The sequence below is a fragment of the Bombina bombina genome, chromosome 8, assembly GCF_027579735.1.
Source record: "Bombina bombina isolate aBomBom1 chromosome 8, aBomBom1.pri, whole genome shotgun sequence".
NCBI classification, from domain to species: Eukaryota; Metazoa; Chordata; class Amphibia; order Anura; family Bombinatoridae; genus Bombina; species Bombina bombina.
Genome location: NC_069506.1, coordinates 235338929 through 235361968, shown reverse-complemented (window position 1 = coordinate 235361968; position 23040 = coordinate 235338929).

The window sequence follows — 23040 nt, the reverse complement described above, 5'->3', positions numbered from 1 at the left end:
GTAACAGAGTATTGAATTACATATAGCGAGCTCCCTGCAGGCACACGATTGCTGCCTAAATAAATTCAAATTAACCACATTACGGTTCGTTTGGGGAACAGAATTTTACATCTGAAATGTTAACTGTGAATACATTAAAGTGACACTATCTATACTCAGAGAACTCGAACTCAGCAAAGTATAACTCACTATAACAATCACTTCAGGCGCTGCATAACATTATAAGCAGTACTGTTAAAACTTTAATGAAGTTCAGAAATCACAACTGACGCATAAAATACAGACCTATATATTTCACACTGTGCAGTGGTACTATTACACCACAATATTCTGATTTAATCATACCAATAACCAATAACACTATTTAACAGTGTATTGGGATTTGCACAAGAATAGTAACTAAATCTCTGCTTCACAAAAATAAAGTGACCTTTTATGTTTAATGTTATGAAATGTTAACTGTGAATGCATTAAAGTGATACTATCTATGCTAAGTGAATTCGAACTCAGTAAAGTATAACTCACTATAACAATCACTTCAGGTGCTGCACAACATTGCAAGCAGTACTGTTAAAACTTTAATGAAGTTCAGAAATCACAACTTATGCACAAAACAAGACCTGTATATTCTACACTGTGTAGTGGTACTATTACACCACAATATTCTGATTCAATCATACCAATAACCAATAACACTATTTAACAGTGTATTGGGATTTGCACAGGAATAGTAACTAAATCCCTGCCTTACAAAAATAAAGTTACCTTGTATGCTGAATATCACATCACTAGTTGACGTGAAAATACAGAATAGCTAGGGCTTCTCTAATATACACTTAGCTATTACGAAATAGAATTGAGTAAGATATATGTAAACTTGAAAGAATAATAGCTTGATTACACTATATCCTAGCTTATTCTCAATACAAAATCACTTTAGACCAGAGGGTCAAACGCAACTACATATGAGGCATTGGGATACTATAATACATACAAACCAATTTACTTGACATTAACCCTATGATAAGTAAACATAAAAGAGAGTGCAAGGAAAAATAGCAGTAGCAACAATACAGCCCCTGTTAAGTGACTTATATTGATACAATAATAAACAACTGAAGAATAATACCAGCAACTATCTTATCTCAGATATTCTAGAGAATTCTAGTAGCCCTGTACTCTAATACATTTAACGTTTCCTACACTAGACAACCAGCATTTTATGTGTAGATTATCCTATATGTAAGAGATCATTTCAAATAAATTAAAGTCTCAGAGGATGGATGACAACAATATTTATACATAAACATATTGTATCAGTATTTAACTGATTTCTTTTTGTACAAGACATCCGTGCTACCAAGCTGAGCTTAAGTAAACTCTCTACTAGGTATCGTTATAATAACCTACACTACATCAACTCAGTCTTATAGAATTGAACCGGTGTACCGCAGAGATTTCTGTATAGATTATACTGTAATATAATTATCTGGGCTATCATACCCCAAAGGCCTATTTACATAGATTATTGCATATAACACAATCTATACAAGACTACTTTATCCTAGGTTTTTAATCGTTTATGTTTCCCCCTTCTTTTTTTCCCCCTTCTCCAATTATTTTAACTAAACTAATAAAAGTTAAGTTTTAGACTCTGGAAGTAAACGCCGCACATGAGGTTAAGACAGTGAGTGCTAAAACCGCATTCTTTTGTGGAAGTGACTCTATCACCTCCACTTTTTGTTTGCTAGCTTATTATTGTGTTTAGTAAGCCCCGGAATTGGGAAATGTAATAGCGCCTGTTCCATTGTCAGTGTAACTCTCTTTTGGAAGATTTTACTCATTAAGATAGAGGTGTGTTCCCATATTTCCCTAATGTTCCTACACTCCCACCACATGTGTGGATATGTCCCAGGCTCTCCGCATCCTCTGTAACAGAGTCTGGTCGACGGCTCTCCCTCACCACCTGATCTTGTCGGATATAGATACCATCTGAAAGCTACCTTAATGAAATTTTCTTTAAGTGTTGCATTTTGTGAGAAGTTTAAGCTATCAGCAAGATTCTTTGTCCACTTCTCAATAGACCATGTTTTACCAGAGTCATGTTCCCATTTTGTCATGAGTTGAGATTTACTATCTAGTGGGGGTCGATTGAATATAGTGTATAGAATAGATATCCCTCCCCGGATATGGCGATCAGAGAGACAAAGCATTTCTAGTGTGGTGTGTGTGGGGGCTATCTCATTACCCATGATTTCCTAGGCTCTTGATTTTAATTGTAAGTAGTGATACCAAATGTTCTTATCTTCAATGTCTAAGGCTTCGATATCTTATTGAGTAAGGGGAATTTAAAGTTTATTCTTTTCCATGGGTGTAGGGTATGTTGGATTGTAATGTAGTTGCATTTCTGGGGGGTTGTGGCAGTGTCTGGGGTCCACAATAAATTATATAATGGTACAGTATCCATAATACTGGATTCAACGTGTACTCAATGCGAGATGCTGTTAGGTTTAAACCACTGTAGAGCTTGGGCTATGCGGGCCGAGTAATAATATGGGATTAGATTTGGGAGACCTACTCCCCCCTCTTTTCTACTAGTGCACATGAGTTTTTTGTTGATTCTAGCTCTTTTTCCCTGCCATATAAAATTGAGAATGTCTCTTTGGAGTTTGTGTAGCTCTGAAACTGGGATTGTTATAGGTAAGGATCGGAATAGATACAGAAGTTTGGGAAGTAAGGACATTTTGGTGGATATAATTCTCCCATATAGGGATATTTTAAGTTTTATCCATTTCGCTAATAGACTTCTAATATATTTGAACATGGGTAGATAGTTTATCTGATACAGAGAATGGATGTTGTTGGAAAGATTGATCCCTAAGTATTTAATATATTTTTTTGGCCATTTAAATGAAAAATTTAGCTCCAGTAACTTTTTAGTATGGTGTGGTAATTTGACGCTGAAGGCTTCACATATATCTTCATTAATTTTATATCCTGATAGGGATCCAAAATGCTGTATCAGTGCGTAAAGTGGAGGAAGGAAAATCATCGGTTTAGTTAGTGTCAGAATTATATCATCAGCGAATAGTGATATTTTATGTTCTTATTGGCCTACTCTGATTACCGAGATGTCCTGGTTATCTCTAATTTTAATTGCAAGTGGTTCTATGCTCAACGCTAATAGGAGTGGAGAAAGCGGACATCCCTGACGTGTGCCATTATTAATATGTATAGTACTGGACTAATATCCGGATAGTTTAATAAGGGCTGTAGGGAATGAGTATAGTGATTTGAGGGCATCATAGAAAGTCCCCGTAATGCCCACTCCCTTTAGTACATGAAGTCCCAATTAATTCTATCGAATGCCTTCTCTGCATCCAGGGAAAGGAACAGAGAAGGCGTTCCTCCCACTGAGGCGATATTAATTAAATCTATAATTTTACGTGCGTTATCTGGGGCCTCTCTGTTTGTTATGAACCAACCTGATCTGGGTGTATTAATTTGATAAGGAGGGGTTAAGACTATTCACTAATATTTTGGTAAATAATTTGATATCTTGGTTAATCAAGGAAATGGGCCTATAATTTTGGCAGTGCTGTTTGTTTTTCCCAGCCGTTGGGATCACTGCAATTCTCGCCATCAACATTTCTTTGGGCACTTCTTTGCCCTGCAGCATATAATAAAATACTTGGGCTAGTTGCGGCACCAATAGGGGTTGAAATACTTTATAAAAGAGACCAGAATAGCCGTCCGGTCCTGGAGCTTTAGACCCTTAAAGGTTTTTTATGCATAAGCTTATTTCCTCATGAGTTATGGGTTGTTTAGCTAGTCAAGTTCATCCGCTGTTATGGTCGGCAGTATGCTGTCGTCCAAAAAGGCTAGTAGGTCAGGAGTCTTGTACCTGCCTCTATTGGCTGTCGGTAAATTGTATAATTTATTATAGTAATCTGCAAATAGATTTGCTATTGCCTGAGGGTCGTTGGTAATCATATTGTCTGGGGACTGTAACTGTGGTTCTGTCGAGATTTTTGTGATCTCTCTTAATTTATTGGCAAGCATCCTATCGGGTTTGTTTCCGTAAATGTAATATTGGGTATCTATTATCTGTATTGATCTAATCGCTTCTTTTTAGAAGCGATTATTTAGAAGTGCATCTAGTTCTTCATTTTTGGCTTTTAGTTGCTTATTAATTGCACGTATCTGAACTGTACTCGTAGCAGATTTGCCTCTGATTTTAACTCTATTAGTTTAGCCTCTCTGAGTTTGCGCTGTTTTTGTTAATTGCAACGAATTCTGTAATATGTTGTTTTAAATTATCCAATACAACACTGTCTTGAAGTAAATTAGTGTTTAAAGTCCAAGATTTAGATCTCTGTGGGTTGATCAGACCTGCTAAAGTAATTTCTACTATGGAGTGGTCTGACCAGGAACAATTCTCAATTGTAGCCTTAGTCAGTAGAGGTATTAGAATTTGACTCAATAGTATATAGTCTATTCTAGAGTGAGTTTTATGCATGGGGGAATAGTACGTGTAGTCACGAACGCCTGGATTAAGTGAACGCCAACTATCTGTTAAGTTATGGTCTAAAGAGAAGTCATGCAGGACTTTGCTTGGTTTTTTAGTTATATTGGGTTGTAGTGTTTCCTGCACTGTTCTGTCCAGTTTATCATCCATAGTGATATTAAAGTAACCCCTACAATAGTTTTATATCTTTTCCATAGTGTTAAGTGTTTGCTCAGTTTGGTGATGAAGGTACCTTGTTGGTCATTAGGGGCGTATATATTAACTATTAAAACAGGAGTGTTTTGTATGGATCCTTTTATTATTAGAAACCTACCCTCCTTATCTCTAATTACTGAATCCTTTTGAAAGTTCAGAGAGCAGTAGAGTAGGACTGAGACCTCACATTTCTTTTTTGGGCCTATAGCGTGATATTGTGTGGGGTATGATTTATCCCAGTATCCCGGGGTGTAAGATGTCGTAAAATGTGTTTCCTGAAGCATCACTTTGTGTGCGTTTAATGCTTTATATTCAGAGATAGCCTTTTTTCTTTTGATACCAGAGTTTAGACCTCTGACGTTGTGTGAAATTATTTTTATAGGCATGGTGTATCCGGGCAAGGAATCTTGCTAATGCAGTACCTGTAGACATCTAGGGGAGAGCCGAGATCTACAACAACCTGGGAGGGAGCAGTGCGGACAAATATAACTTCTACCTCTGAGCTTTGTTTAAGTGGTGTACCTGTACTGCGAACAAAATGAGACAATGGATGATTATATGACAGTTGATTAAGCATAAGCATGAAGGACTTAACTATGTAGGCAATTTAAATTGACATGAAATATAAACTAATAAGTATAGGAATGTTAGTGATAACGTATGTGAGTTGGAGGGGATACATTAGGCGACACATCAACCTGTGCTAGTGCCTAGCATGAAAAAATCTTTACATTAAGTAATTAATGGATAAAAGGGGAAGGGAATGGGGAGGGGGTGGTGAGGAGGGAATGGGGGGAAGGGGTAGATCCTAAGAATATTAGAAAAACATTTTGTAGATAATTCAGATATAATAACAGTAAAATAGCTGTATGAAATTGAAACAATAGATCTGAACTGTAAACTAATAATACTGAGTTTCAGGGCATTTCCCCTACAGATTGAGACAGTCCACTCCTCAGAGGAGCAATTCCCAACCCATCATATATTCCTTATTGAACCTTATCTTTCAGTTGGGAAGTTGTCCTCTTTGCTTGGTACCTCTGTCTCAGTAGTGTTATAACAGTGAGATAACTATATAAATTTAAAACTATAGTGCTTAACTATAAACCAATAACAGTAAGTATCGGGGCATTGCCCCTATGGTTTGAGGCAGTCAGCTTCTCAAAGGGGCAATTCCCTGCCTATCAGACATTAATTACTAAACCTTATTATCAGGCTGGGGAGATATCTTCTTCATTTGGTGACTCTGACTCAATAGTGTTACTGAGGTTAGGCTTTTGACTTTTTGTTTTTCCCACTGGGGTCCATTCTCTCTGGAAGATTTTCCTTTGGGGTCCAGAAGTTGTAGGTGTGGTAGGTGTATCTGTTGAGATCTGAAGACGATCTAGCAAGGCCTTTCCCTCTTCCAGGTTGGAGCAGGCATAATTGCCATTTTGGTAGGTGAAGACTAATTTAAAAGGAAAGTTCTACCTATATTTAATATGTTCTTTGGTGAGTGCTGTTGTTATAGGTTTCATGTCTCTCCTCTTCCGTAGCGTAATTGGTGCAAGATCGGCGAAAATCTGAATGTTGTGACCCTCAAACTCTATGCAGTTCTTGGCTCTGGCAGCTTTCAGTATTAACTCTTTCACATGGTAATAATGGAGCTTGAGAATGATATCCCTGTTAGAGTTTTGCTGTGGTTTTGTAAGAGCTCTATGTACCCTATCCATTATCAAAAAGTTATGTTCAAGGTTAGGAACTAGTTGGTGAAAGAGTTCAGTGATGGTTTCTTCTAGGTTTTATAGGATTCTGGGAGGTTTTGGATTCGCAAATTAGATCTGCGAGATCTGTTTTCCAAATCCTCGATCTGTTCTTCTAGTTTACTAATATAGGTTGTGTTGACTTCGATCGAGTTTCTGAGAAAAGGGATTTCTTCTGTCACATTAGCCAGTCTTTCCTCTATTTCTGCTGTTCTCCCTCCTATTTCTCTGATGTCTTGACGTAGAGCTGTTTTAAGTTCCTCTTAAAATAAGGATTTTATTTGGGACAGAAGTTCCTTGTTAGGACCGTCTAGGTTGGCACTGCTGGGGTCCTCTGAGGAACCCGCTAAAGAGCTAGCTGCGATAAGTGTGCAGCTTTTATCTTGGCCTTTTTGTTTTGATTGTGACCTTGACAGGCACTCCTTAACAGTTTGGGATTTATTTTTCATTATGTCCCGTCTAGTAGGCCGTAAGGATGAAGCTCTCTGTGTGTCCCTGTCTGAATCGTGGGGTATTAGCATACATTGACTGTTGCTCTTGAGTGTTTCTCAGGATCTGGGGAGGGGGGGAGGGTATTTAATTTGTGTTGTTCATGCTTGATATTGCACACATATTTGTGAGTTCAAATGTTGCAGGTTTATTGTCTGTCTTTTAGCTCTCCCCTGTGTTTACATTAGATCTAATGTCCAAAAGAAAAGATTTGACAGTGTGTGCTCAAAGTTTCCTTCATCTTATGACTTGCAGACCCTAGGTGAATTCTCCCTAAGCTTTCCTGTACTGCTGATATAAAGCTTAACTGTCCAGGTAGGGAGCACAATTTGTAGGGGTCTAGAAAGGAGACTTTAGTTTGACTTAGTGATCTTTAAACATGCAAGAGTCCTGGATCATAGATATCAAGCCCCTGTACATATATTATGCCTACAGGCCATAAGTGATCCTTATGATGCGTAGTGAAGGAAAGAAAAATGGCGTCCTTTCCCGCCTCGTAGGAAATTGCTATTAATGGCCCCTGTCGTTATTGTGAGATTTGTGCAAGTGAGATCCTATTGTCTCTATCCCTAGGGCTGAAATAGACCTTATATGTATCCCTCACTTCTGACTTTTATGGCTTATCTGCTTTGGTGCGTGTCTTATATTGTGCTGTTCGCTGGGCCCTGGTGTATCTTCTCTCTCACCTCTGTCCACAGACGTTGGTATGATTGAAGCATCTCCTTTAATATCCCTGTACTCGGCAAGGTGGAGCTCAGATACCTGTGATGTTAGTGCTCGCAGCCACCGAAGCGGAGCCCCAATTCTCCGCCCGCTGCAGCCTGCTTCCAAGTCCTCGGGTTTAGAGTTAGACAATAAAAGGGCTTTACGATCTCCAAATTGCCCTGAGGAGGCTTGCCATCAGTGTGGGTAGAAATATTCTGGCCCAGACTTGTATTAAATTGGGGATTGTAGTCTGTATAATATATTCTTAGGAGCCTAGAATATGGAGCTCTAATGAAAGACATCTTCCTCTCACGGCTGTTAGTTCCGCCTCCCCATGAAGTCTTATTTAAAAGAGGGAAGTCTCAATTTTTAGGGGATGTGTCTCATAGCCCTCTAATTAAATCAGAAGTGGCAATAGGTGTTCTATAGAACAGCCCCCCCAACACTAGAAATAAACCATTTTCTAGTGGAACAGGTTATAACCATTTTTAACTGTGATCATCTGCATTCTAGGGGACGTCTTCTCTTTCAAATGAGGGATCCTTTGTTCATTTAGTTAGGGTGACCATATTGCTGCTCTAAAAAAGGACATTGTCCGAGTTCTTATAATGGAACTTTATTCAAAATATTTCTTTAAACAGCCCTGACATATGTGTTTTTCATATGTATCCCTTTTTAAAGCAGCAATAAGGTCACCACTCACTATATCTTTAGCACAAACATGGGAGAGACAGATGAGGTCTTCATAAAAACCCTCTTCCATTCTGGGTAAACAGCACTTTAAAGGCTGTTGCAGGTATGTACCATAATATGGTGATAACCAGCATATTCCAGGTAAATGAAACACTCATTTAAAAATGCTGGAGTGCTCAACAGGCCATCAGTAAGGAGAATGCAGTTTCTTTCCTTGCCTGCAGTAGAGGGTCTGTATAGTAATAGGGACCCTCCCTATGAGGATGGCACGTTATCAACCTTCACACACATCGCTTTTTCTATGGTGAAGAAAGTGTTGGCCGCAGAGTTTAAGAGGCTAATTTGGTGAAAATATTCTACAACATGACTTATTTGTAGTGGTTATAACTCTTAATGATATTGTAGATTTCACATAGAAGATGTAGTACCTTCAGTACTGATTTCCTCTAGGTATAAATAAAAGAGCAGTAAGGTCTCTCTTTTTTCATGTTCATTATAATGTTTATTGGAGTAGCCATGTTAGTCAAGTTATTCAGATGCAAAAATGACTTTAGTATTACAGTAAGTAGTAATACTTTTTATTGGAGTAAGAATGACAAGGTTATGAAAGTTTTCTCTCTTTATACCTGTATAATAGAAAAAACTCTCAATCACAAATTTAACAATACAGTCGCCTAGATTACGAGTTTTGTGGTAAGGTGAAAAAGCAGCGTTAACAGGTACTAACGCTGCTTTTTTAAGCCCGCTGGTATTACGAGTCTTGCAGGTATAGGTGTACCGAACACTTTTTGGCCTTACTGCAAACCTACTTATGTAAATTTCATAAACCCTTTTTTTATCTATGGGACTTCCATAGCGCTGGTGTTACGAGTTTGTCCTGGGAGGCCAAAAAGTGAGCGGTACAGCCTCTACCGACAAGATTCGTACCGCATTTCAAAGTCAGTAGTTATGAGTTTTACACTACAATGCTGTAGCATAAAACTCATAACTAAAGTGTTAAAAAGTACACTAACACCTATAAACTACCTATGAACCCCTAAACCGAGGCCCTCCCACATCACAAACACTAAAATAAAATTATTAACCCCTAATCTGCTGCTCCCCACATCGCCACCACTAGAATAAACATATTAACCCCTAAACCGCTGCACTCCCGCCCCGCAAACACTAGTTAAATATTATTAACCCCTAATCTGCTGCCCCCAACATCGTCCGCCACCTACATTATACTTATTAACCCCTAATCTTCTTCTCCAGACATCGCTGCCACCTACATTATATTTATTAACCCCCAATCTGCTGCCCCCAACATAGCCGCCACCTACCTACATTTATTAACCCCTAATCTTCCGTCCCCAACGTCGCTGCCACTTTTCTAAATTTATTAACCCCTAAACCTAAGTTTAACCCTAACACCCCCTAACTTAAATATAATTTAAATACATCTAAATACAAATTACTATCATTACCTAAATGATTCCTATTTAAAACTAAATACTTACCTATACAATAAACCCTAAGCTAGCTACAATATAACTAATAGTTACATTGTATCTAGCTTAGGGTTTATTTTTCTTTCACAGGCAAGTTTGTATTTATTTTAGCTAGGTAGAATAGTTACTAAATAGTTATTAACTATTTAATAACTACCTAGCTAAAATAAATACAAATTGATCTGTAAAATAACCCAAGTTACAATAAAACCTAACACTACACTACAATTAAATAAATTCCCTACATTAAATACAATTAAATAAATTAAATAAAATTTGCTAAATTACCAAGAAAAACAAACACTAAATTACAGAAAATAAAAAACAAATTACAAGATATTTAAACTAATCTAAAAGCCCTATCAAAATAAAAAAAGCCCACCCCAAAAAAAAAAAAAAAAGCCCTAGCCTAAACTAAACTACCAATAGCCCTTAAAAGGGCCTTTTGCGGGGCAGCTCTTTTACCTGTAAATAAAAAATACAAACACCCCCCCAACAGTAAAACCTACCACCTACACAACCAACCCCCCAAATAAAAGCCTAACTAAAAAAACTAAGCTCCCCATTGCCCTGAAAAGGGCATTTGGATGGGCATTGCCCTTAAAAGGGCATTTAGCTCTATTGCTGCCCAAAGCCCTAACCTAAAAAATAAACCCACCCAATACACCCTTTAAAAAGCCTAACACTAACCCCCGAAGATTCACTTACCGGGAGAAGTCTTCATCCAAGCGGCAAGATGTCCTCAAGGAAGCCGGCAGAAGTGGTCCTCCAGAAGGGCAGAAGTGGTCCTCCAGACGGGCAGAAGTCTTCATCCAGACGGCATCTTCTATCTTCATCCTTCCGGCGCGGAGCGACTCCATCTTCACGACATCTGGCGCTGAGCATCCTCTTCCAATGGCGTCTTCTTGCAGAATGAATATCTCTTTAAGTGACGTCATCCAAGATGGCATCCCTTAGATTCCGATTGGCTGATAGAATTCTATCAGAATTCTAGGGTGTTAGGTGTAAACATAAAATGTGTTTCCCCATAGGAATCAATGGGGCTGCGTTACTGAGTTTTATGCTGCTTTTTGGCAGGTGTTAGACTTTTTCTCAGCCGGCTCTCCCCATTGATGTCTATGGGGAAATTTTGCATGAGCATGTATAACCAGCTCACCGCTCACTTAAGCTGTGCTGATATTGGAGTGCAGTGTGGAGCTCAATTTTGCTCTACGCTCACTTCTTGCCTGTTAACGCCGGGTTTGTAAAAACCTGTAATACCAGCGGTATAGGTAAGTGAGTGGTGAGAAAAAACTGCACGGTAGCACCGCACAGCTCATAACGCAAGACTCGTAATCTACCCAATTGTTTGTTCAATAAATGGTTTAATTACTTACTTTTGTACCCATGAGATTTTGACTTTATGTTTATTGGAAATATAAATACATTTAAAGGGACAGTAAAGTGAGAATTAGACATTTATGATTTAGACAGAGCATACAATTTTAAACAACTTTTCATTTTACTTATATTATTTAATTTGCTTCCTTCTCATTTTAATCTTTTGCTGAAAGGTTTATCTAGGTAAGCTCAGGATCAGCAAAGAAACTAGGTTCTAGATGCTGATTGGTGTCTGCATATATATACCAATTGTCATTGGCTCACCCATGTGTTCATTTAGAAACTAGAATTGCATTGCTGCTCCTTCAACAAATGATACCAAGAGAATGAAGAAAATGTTATAATAGAAGTAAACTGGAAAGATGTTTAAATTGAATGTTCTACATAACTAATGAAAGAAAAATGTTTGGGTTTCTTGTCCCTTTAACATAGAAACACAGTGGTGATGTAAGCAATCTCTGTTTAGATGGCTCAGTATGGCTTGGCTTTAACCATGGTAAACATCCTCTTTGAATAATTCCTTCCTAATTGTCAATATGGAACCTAGGAACATAACTTAAAATAAATATGAGTAATAATTAGGCTGACCATATTGCTGCTTTAAGAAAGAACACATATGAAAAATACATATCTGAGGGTTCTTATACAAAACCATTTCTTTAAACAGCCCTGAAAACAGCCCTGACATATGTATTTTTCATATGTGTCCCTTTTTAAAGCGGCAATATGGTCAGCCTAGTAATAATTCTAAAAACAACAAAAAAGGCTTTCCATAACACATTTATTGACTCACTTTATTATTCAAATCACTATGTCCTACATAAGCCAGAATATTCTGAAAAACATTAGTACAGATTTTGGGTACACGCGTTTCATCCAGCATTGTATGTCAAATGCTATTTTTCAACATTTTTTAAGTTTAGAATGTCCCAATAAGTTTGGCTGACATTTGGCAGCTACAGTATCAGACTATAAATTGCTACACACTCTTAGGGCTCCATGTATTTAAATGCAATGCTCAACATTATAAGCTGTCAGCATGCCTTTGCTGCATCAGCCAATAGGATTTTTTCAACCTTAATTCCGATTGGCTGATAGAATTTTATCAGCCAATCGGAATCTAAGCGACGCCATCTTGGATGACATCACTTAAAGAGACATTCATTCTGGAAGAAGACTTCATTGGAAGAGGATGCTCCGTGCCGGATGTCTTGAAGATGGACCCGCTCCATGCCGGATGGATGAAGATAGAAGATGCCATCTGGATGAAGACTTCTGCCCGTCTGGAGGACCACTTCTCCCAGCTTGGATAAAGACTTCTCCCGGCTTCGTTGAGGATGTATGTCGGATCTTCAAAACTGTAAGTGGATCTTCAGGGGTTAGAGTTAGGTTTTTTTAAGGGTTTATTGGGTGGGTTTTATTTTTAGGTTAGGGCTTTGGGCCGCAATAGAGCTAAATGCCCTTTTAAGGTCAATGCCCATCCAAATCGCCTTTTCAGGGCAATGGGGAGATTAGTTTTTTTTAGTTAGGGTTTTATTTCGGGGTTTCGTTGTGTGGGTGGTGGGTTTTACTGTTGGGGGGGTTGTTTGTATTTTTTTTCCAGGTAAAAGAGCTGATTTCTTTGGGGCAATGCCCCCCAAAAGGCCCTTTTAAGGGCTATTGGTAGTTTAGTTTAGGCTAGGGTTTTTTTTTATTTTGGGGGGGCTTTTTTATTTTGATAGGGCTATTAGATTAGGTGTAATTAGTTTAAATATCTTGTAATTTGTTTTTATTTTGTGTAATTTAGTGTTTGTTTATTTTTGTAATTTAGGTAATTGTATTTAATTTATTTATTTCTATTTAATTTAGGTAATTTATTTAATTGTATTGTAGTGTTAGGTGTTAGTGTAACTTAGGTTAAGTTTTATTTTACAGGTAAATTTGTAATTATTTTAGCTAGGTAGTTATTAAATAGTTAATAACTATTTAGTAACTATTCTACCTAGTTAAAATAAATACAAACTTGCCTGTAAAATAAAAATAAACCCTAAGCTAGCTACAATGTAACTATTAGTTATATGGTAGCTAGCTTAGATTTTATTTTACAGGTAAGTATTTAGTTTTAAATAGGAATAATTTAGTTATTAATAGTAGGTTTTATTAAGATTTATTTTAATTATATTTAAGTTAGGGTTAGACTTAGATTTAGGGGTTAATAAATTTAGTATAGCGGTGGCGATGTTGGGGGCGGCAGATTAGGGGTTAATAAATGTGAGTAGGTGGTGGCAATGTTAGGGGTGGCAGATTAGGGGTTAATAATATTTAACTAGTGTTTGCAACTTGCAAGGCGGGAGTGCGGCGGTTTAGGGGTTAATATGTTTATGACAGTGGCGGCGATGTCCGGAGCGCAGTTTAGGGGTTAATAAATATAATGTAGATGTCTGCGATGTCGGGGGCGACAGATTAGGGGTTAATAAGTGTAAGATTAGGGCTGTTTAGACTCGGGTTCATGTTAGGGTGTTAGGTGTAAACATAAAATGTGTTTCCACATAGGAATCAATGGGGCTGCGTTACTGAGCTTTACACTGCTTTTTTGCAGGTGTTAGACTTTTTCTCAGCCGGCTCTCCCCATTGATGTCTATGGGGAAATCGTGCACGAGCACGTACAACCAGCTCACCACTGATTTAACCCCTTAATGACCGAGGACGTATGCCATACGTCCTCAGAAAAAATACAGTTAACGCCTGAGGACGTATGGCGTACGTCCTCGGTTTGGAAAGCAGCTGGAAGTGATCCTGATCACTTCCAGCTGCTTTCCAGTTATTGCAGGATGCCTCGATATTGAGGCATCCTGCAATAACAATTTGTACCCCTCCGGTGCAGAGAGAGACACTCTGTGGCCCTCTCTACACTGGACATTGATGGCCGCATTCGTTGGTGGGTGGGAGCTGCAGTGGGAGGCGGGTGGGCGGCCATCGATGGGTTCTAAGACACAGAGGGGGGCGGGATCAGGGGCGGGACAGTCGGGCACGCGCACAATGCGCGCGTGTGCACGGGGGGCGGCGGGCGGGTGCGTGCACGGGGAGGGAGCGGGTGGGAACCGCTACACTACAGAAAATTATCAAGTATAAGTGGGAGGAAGGGGGGAAGAAATGCCCCAAAAAAGTAATCTAAGGGATCTGGGAGGGGGTGGGGGTTGGTCTTGGGCTAAACTACAGCTACACTACAGAAAAAAATAAAATAACAAATAAAAAAGAGACTATATAGTGTAAACTGGGTACTGGCAGACAGCTGCCAGTACCCAAGATGGCTGCCAAGAGGGTAGAGGGGGAGGTTAGAGAGCTGTTTGGGGGAGGCAGGGAGGTTTGGGGGCTAAGGGGGGATCCTACACAGCAGCATATGTAAATATGCAAAGGGGGGAAAAAAAGAAAAAAAGGATGCCTTTTATTTTAGTACTGGCAGACTTTCTGCCAGTACTTAAGATGGTGGGGACAATTGTGGGGTGGGGGAGGTAAGAGAGCTGTTTGGGAGGGATCTGGAGGGGGTGATGTGTCAGGTGGGAGGCTGATCTCTACACTAAAGCTAAAATTAACCCTGCAAGCTACCTAATTAACCCCTTCACTGCTAGCCATAATACACGTGTGATGCGCAGCGGCATTTAGCGGCCTTCTAAATACCAAAAAGCAACGCCAAAGCCATATATGTCTGCCATTTCTGAACAAAGGGGATCCCAGAGAAGCATTTACAACCATTTATGCCATAATTACACAAGCTGTTTGTAAATGATTTCAGTGAGAAACCTAAAATTTGGAAAAATTTAAAGTTTTTTTTAATTTTATCGCATATGGCGGTGAAATGGTGGTATGAAATACAAAAATGGGCCTAGATCAATACTTTGGGTTGTATACTACATTACACTAAAGCTAAAACTACCCCAAAAAGCTCCCTACATGCTCCCTAATTAACCCCTTCACTGCTGGGCATAATACACGTGTGGTGCGCAATGGCATTTTGCGGCATTCTAATTACTAAAAAGCAACTTCAAAGCCATATATGTCTGCTATTTCTGAACAAAAGGAATCCCAGAGAAAAAATTACAACCATTTATGCCATAATTGCACAAGCTGTTTGTAAATAATTTCAGTGAGAAACCTAAAGTTTGTAAAAGAAAATGTGAAAAAGTGAATTTTTTTTTTTATTTGATCGCATTTGGCGGTGAAATGGTGGCATGAAATTTACCAAAATTGGCCTAGATCAATACTTTGGGATGTCTTCTACAAAATATATATATATATACATGTCATGGGATATTTAGGTATTCCTGACAGATATCAGGGTTCCAATGTAACTAGAACTAATTTAAAAAATAGTGGTTTGGAAATAGCAAAGTGCTACTTGTATTTATGGCCCTATAACTTGCAAAAAAAGCAAAGAACATGTAAACATTGGGTATTTCTAAACTCTGGACAAAATTTAGAAACTATTTAGCATGGGTGTTTTTTGGTGGTTGTAGATGTGTAACAGATTTTGGGGGTCAAAGTTAGAAAAAGTGTGTTTTTTTCCATTTTTTCCTCATATTTTATAATTTTTTTATAGTAAATTATAAGATATGATGAAAATAATGGTATCTTTATAAAGTCCATTTAAAGGTGAGAAAAACGGTATATAATATGTGTGGGTACAGTAAAAGAGTAAGAGGAAAATTACAGCTAAACACAAACACCGCAAAAATGTAAAAAAAGTCTTAGTCCCAAACGAACAGAAAATGGAAAAGTGCTGTGGTCATTAAGGGGTTAAAGGGACACTGAACCCAAATTTTTTCTTTTGTGATTCAGATAGAGTATGTAATTTTAAGAAACTTTCTAATTTACTCCTATTATCAATTTTTCTTCATTCTCTTGCGATCTTTATTTGAAAAAGAAGGCATCTAAGCTTTTTTCTTGGTTCAGAACTATGGATAGCTCTTTTTTTGTATTTATTTTAGCTAGGTAGTTATTAAATAGTTAATAACTATTTAGTAACTATTCTACCTAGTTAAAATAAATACAAACTTGCCTGTAAAATAAAAATAAACCCTAAGGCCTAGATTTGGAGTTTGGCGGTAGCCGTGAAAACCAGCGTTAGAGGCTACTAACGCTGGTTTTAGGCTACCTCCGGTATTTGGAGTCAGTCAAAAAAGGGTCTAACGCTCACTTTTCAGCCGCAACTTTTCCATACCGCAGATCCCCTTACGTCAATTGCGTATCCTATCTTTTCAATGAGATTTTTCTAACTCCGGTATTTAGAGTCGTGTCTGAAGTGAGCGTTAGAATTCTAACGACAAAACTCCAGCCGCAGAAAAAAGTCAGTAGTTAAGAGCTTTCTGGGCTAACGCCGGTTCATAAAGCTCTTAACTACTGTGCTCTAAAGTACACTAACACCCATAAACTACCTATGTACCCCTAAACCGAGGTCCCCCCACATCGCCACCACTCTATTAAATTTTTTTAACCCCTAATCTGCCGACCGCCACCTACGTTATCCTTATGTACCCCTAATCTGCTGCCCCTAACACCGCCGACCCCTATATTATATTTATTAACCCCTAACCTGCCCCCCACAACGTCGCAGCCAGCTACCTACAATAATTAACCCCTAATCTGCCGACCGCAAAGCGCCGCTACTTAAGTTATCCTTATGTACCCCTAATCTGCTGCCCCTAACACCGCCGACCCCTATATTATATTTATTAACCCCTAATCTGCCCCCCTCAACTTCGCCTCCACCTGCCTACACTTATTAACCCCTAATCTGCCGAGCGGACCGCACCGCTACTATAATAAAGTTATTAACCCCTAATCCGCCTCACTAACCCTATAATAAATAGTATTAACCCCTAATCTGCCCTCCCTAACATCGCCGACACCTAACTTCAATTATTAACCCCTAATCTGCCGACCGGAGCTCACCGCTATTCTAATAAATGTATTAACCCCTAAAGCTAAATCTAACCCTAACACTAACACCCCCTAACTTAAATATAATTTAAATCTAACGAAATTAATTAACTCTTATTAAATAAATTATTCCTATTTAAAGCTAAATACTTACCTGTAAAATAAATCCTAATATAGCTACAATATAAATTATAATTATATTATAGCTATTTTAGGATTAATATTTATTTTACAGGTAACTTTGTATTTATTTTAACCAGGTACAATAGCTATTAAATAGTTAAGAACTATTTAATAGCTAAAATAGTTAAAATAATTACAAAATTACCTGTAAAATAAATCCTAACCTAAGTTACAATTAAACCTAACACTATACTATCATTAAATTAATTAAATAAAATACCTACAATTACCTACAATTAAACCTAACACTACACTATCAATACATTAATTAAATACAATACCTACAAATAACTACAATGAAATAAACTAACTAAAGTACAAAAAATAAAAAAGAACTAAGTTACAAAAAATAAAAAAATATTTACAAACATAAGAAAAATATTACAACAATTTTAAACTAATTACACCTACTTTAAGCCCCCTAATAAAATAACAAAGACCCCCAAAATAAAAAATGCCCTACCCTATTCTAAATTACTAAAGTTCAAAGCTCTTTTACCTTACCAGCCCTGAACAGGGCCCTTTGCGGGGCATGCCCCAAGAAGTTCAGCTCTTTTGCCTGTAAAAAAAACCATACAATACCCCCCCCAACATTACAACCCACCACCCACATACTGAAAAAGGGTGTGTGTACAAGCGCTAAGGTAATCCCCAAGCTGTATCCAAACAGAGATCCTAACCAACCTCCAAAAAATAAGCACAAGTAGTAAGAAGTGAATACAGCGCCAACAAGAGGCCAAGGGATAAATATACTCACAGATAGATAAAAGAAGATTATTTAATGAACCATGTTAAAACAGAATTTATGCTTACCTGATAAATTACTTTCTCCAACGGTGTGTCCGGTCCACGGCGTCATCCTTACTTGTGGGATATTCTCTTCCCCAACAGGAAATGGCAAAGAGTCCCAGCAAAGCTGGTCACATGATCCCTCCTAGGCTCCGCCCACCCCAGTCATTCGACCGACGGACAGGAGGAAATATATATAGGAGAAACCATATGATCCCGTGGTGACTGTAGTTAGAGAAAATAATTCATCAGACCTGATTAAAAAACCAGGGCGGGCCGTGGACCGGACACACCGTTGGAGAAAGTAATTTATCAGGTAAGCATAAATTCTGTTTTCTCCAACATTGGTGTGTCCGGTCCACGGCGTCATCCTTACTTGTGGGAACCAATACCAAAGCTTTAGGACACGGATGAAGGGAGGGAGCAAATCAGGTCACCTAAATGGAAGGCACCACGGCTTGCAAAACCTTTCTCCCAAAAATAGCCTCCGAAGAAGCAAAAGTATCAAATTTGGAAAATTTGGCAAAAGTGTGCAGTGAAGACCAAGTCGCTGCCTTACATATCTGGTCAACAGAAGCCTCGTTCTTGAAGGCCCATGTGGAAGCCACAGCCCTAGTGGAGTGAGCTGTGATTCTTTCAGGAGGCTGCCGTCCGGCAGTCTCATAAGCCAATCGGATAATGCTTTTAAGCCAAAAGGAAAGAGAGGTAGAAGTCGCTTTTTGACCTCTCCTTTTACCAGAATAAACAACAAACAAGGAAGATGTTTGTCTGAAATCTTTAGTAGCCTCTAAATAGAATTTTAGAGCACGGACTACGTCCAAATTGTGTAACAAACGTTCCTTCTTTGAAACTCTTAACCATCTCCGTGGAGATGTTGCCTGTGCAACGGCAAAGAGAATGACTGGGGTGGGCGGAGCCTAGGAGGGATCATGTGACCAGCTTTGCTGGGACTCTTTGCCATTTCCTGTTGGGGAAGAGAATATCCCACAAGTAAGGATGACGCCGTGGACCGGACACACCAATGTTGGAGAAAAAGCATCAGTAATAAAAGACTATATATAAAAAATGTAAAAAGCACATATAAATAAAATTACAAATACAGGAATATCTTACAGAAGCGGCTCAAAGGGCCAAAGCTGATAATTACAATAAAAACAGAGGTAATAACAGGTGATCAGTGTGAGTGGTACACCAGAATAAGAGTGTATACTAATAAAATAAAATTAGCCTAAGTACAACTGTAGCATGTGCATCAAGCAAAAAACTAATAAACAATAATACAAACAATAGTGTTCAAAATTAGTGTTACAAAAATAGTGTTCCAAAAAATAGAAAAATGCACTGCAGTGCAAAAAAAGGGGGGTAGCAAAATAATTGTATAGATACAATCAAATAGTGAGTGAGTGCAAATGGATATAAAAAAATGCTAGCTACTTAATCCAGTGAGGTTAAGATATAATTAAATAAAATACACAATATGCAATAACAGAAAAAAATAAAATACACAATATGCAATAACATAAAAAATAAAATATAAAATATAATCCAAAAAAGTGTTCAAAAAGTTGATCAACAAATGTTAGGGAAGAACAAAAATAAGTCAATCAAAACTAAAAAATGGAAAAAATGGATGATGAAAAGCAAGGTGAAAGTGAGGAAATTGATTCCTTCCAATGTTAGTTACTTTAACAGATCCAAATTCCTGAGTGTGGTTGCTGAAGTAGCTGATTGGATCCTAGCACCTGTCAGCTGCTCCTATGGTATCCTAAAAAGTGTCCCTGTAAAAAAAGAAATTCACAACATAGTGTATCCAATATGAGAATGAAGTAAAGATTAAAGTAATGCTTACCAATATGTCAACGCGTTTCTGCCCTCAAAAAAGGGCCTTTCTCAAGACTCTTGAGAAAGGCCCTTTTTTGAGGGCAGAAACGCGTTGACATATTGGTAAGCATTACTTTAATCTTTACTTCATTCTCATATTGGATACACTATGTTGTGAATTTCTTTTTTTACAGGGACACTTTTTAGGATACCATAGGAGCAGCTGACAGGTGCTAGGATCCAATCAGCTACTTCAGCAACCACACTCAGGAATTTGGATCTGTTAAAGTAACTAACATTGGAAGGAATCAATTTCCTCACTTTCACCTTGCTTTTCATCACCCATTTTTTAGTTTTGATTGACTTATTTTTGTTCTTCACTAACATTTGTTGATCAACTTTTTGAACACTTTTTTGGATTATATTTTATATTTTATTTTTTATGTTATTGCATATTGTGTATTTTATTTTTTATGTTATTGCATATTGTGTATTTTATTTAATTATATCTTAACCTCACTGGATTAAGTAGCTAGCATTTTTATATCCATTTGCACTCACTCACTATTTGATTGTATCTATACAATTATTTTGCTACCCCCCTTTTTTTGCACTGCAGTGCATTTTTCTATTTTTTGGAACACTATTTTTGTAACACTAATTTTGAACACTATTGTTTGTATTATTGTTTATTAGTTTTTTGCTTGATGCACTTGCTACAGTTGTACTTAGGCTAATTCTATTTTATTAGTATACACTCTTATTCTGGTGTACCACTCACACTGATCACCTGTTATTACCTCTGTTTTTATTGTAATTATCAGCTTTGGCCCTTTGAGTCACTTCTGTAAGATATTCCTGTATTTGTAATTTTATTTATATGTGCTTTTTACATTTTTTATATATAGTCTTTTATTACTGATGCTTTTTAACATGGTTCATTAAATAATCTTCTTTTATCTCTCTGTGAGTATATTTATCCCTTGGCCTCTTGTTGGCGCTGTATTCACTTCTTACTACTTCCACCACCCACATACCCCTAATCTAACCCAAACCCCCCTTAAATAAACCTAACACTAAGCCCCTGAAGATCATCCTACCTTGTCTTCACCTCATCGGGTATCACCGATCGGTCCTGGCTCCAAAATCTTCATCCAACCCAAGCGGGGGCTGGCGATCCATCATCCGGTGTCTGAAGAGGTCCAGAAGAGGCTCCAAAGTCTTCATCCTATCCGAGAAGAAGAGTAGATCCGGACCGGCAACCATCATCTTCCAAGCGGCATCTTCTATCTTCATCCGATGAGGACCGGCTCCATCCTGAAGACCTCCACCGCGGACCCATCTTCATCCGGCGACGTCCAACTGAAGAATGACGGTTCCTTTACGGGACGTCATCCAAGATGGCGTCCCTCGAATTCCGATTGGCTGATAGGATTCTATCAGCCAATCGGAATTAAGGTAGGAATATTCTGATTGGCTGATGGAATCAGCCAATCAGAATCAAGTTCAATCCGATTGGCTGATCCAATCAGCCAATCAGATTGAGCTCGCATTCTATTGGCTGTTCCGATCAGCCAATAGAATGCAAGCTCAATCTGATTGGCTGATTGGATCAGCCAATCGGATTGAACTTGATTCTGATTGGCTGATTCCATCAGCCAATCAGAATATTCCTACCTTAATTCCGATTGGCTGATAGAATCCTATCAGCCAATCGGAATTTGAGGGATGCCATCTTGGATGACGTCCCTTAAAGGAACCGTCATTCTTCAGTTGGACGTCACCCGATGAAGATGGGTCCGCGGTGGAGGTCTTCAGGATGGAGCCGGTCCTCATCGGATGAAGATAGAAGATGCCGCTTGGAAGATGATGGTTGCCGGTCCGGATCTACTCTTCTTCCCGGATAGGATGAAGACTTTGGAGCCTCTTCTGGACCTCTTCAGCCACCGGATGATGGATCGCCAGCCCCCGCTTGGGTTGGATGAAGATTTTGGAGCCAGGACCGATCGGTGATACCCGGTGAGGTGAAGATAAGGTAGGATGATCTTCAGGGGCTTAGTGTTAGGTTTATTTAAGGAGGGTTTGGGTTAGATTAGGGGTATGTGGGTGGTGGGTTGTAATGTTGGGGGGGGGGTATTGTATGGGATTTTTTACAGGCAAAAGAGCTGAACTTCTTGGGGCATGCCCCGCAAAGGGCCCTGTTCAGGGCTGGTAAGGTAAAAGAGCTTTGAACTTTAGTAATTTAGAATAGGGTAGGGCATTTTTTATTTTGGGGGTCTTTGTTATTTTATTAGGGGGCTTAGAGTAGGTGTAATTAGTTTAAAATTGTTGTAATATATTTCTTATGTTTGTAAATATTTTTTTATTTTTTGTAACTTAGTTCTTTTTTATTTTTTGTACTTTAGTTAGTTTATTTCATTGTAGTTATTTGTAGGTACTTTATTTAATTAATGTATTGATAGTGTAGTGTTAGGTTTAATTGTAACTTAGGTTAGGATTTATTTTACAGGTAATTTTGTAATTATTTTAACTATTTTAGCTATTAAATAGTTCTTAACTATTTAATAGCTATTGTACCTGGTTAAAATAAATACAAAGTTACCTGTAAAATAAATATTAATCCTAAAATAGCTATAATATAATTATAATTTATATTGTAGCTATATTAGGATTTATTTTACAGGTAAGTATTTAGCTTTAAATAGGAATAATTTATTTAATAAGAGTTAATTAATTTCGTTAGATTTAAATTATATTTAAGTTAGGGGGGTGTTAGTGTTAGGGTTAGACTTAGCTTTAGGGGTTAATACATTTATTAGAATAGCGGTGAGCTCCGGTCGGCAGATTAGGGGTTAATAATTGAAGTTAGGTGTCGGCGATGTTAGGGAGGGCAGATTAGGGATTAATACTATTTATTATAGGGTTAGTGAGGCGGATTAGGGGTTAATAACTTTATTATGATAGCGGTGCTGTCCGCTCGGCAGATTAGGGGTTAATAAGTGTAGGCAGGTGGAGGCGACGTTGTGGGGGGCAGATTAGGGGTTAATAAATATAATATAGGGGTCGGTGGTGTTAGGGGCAGCAGATTAGGGGTACATAAGGATAA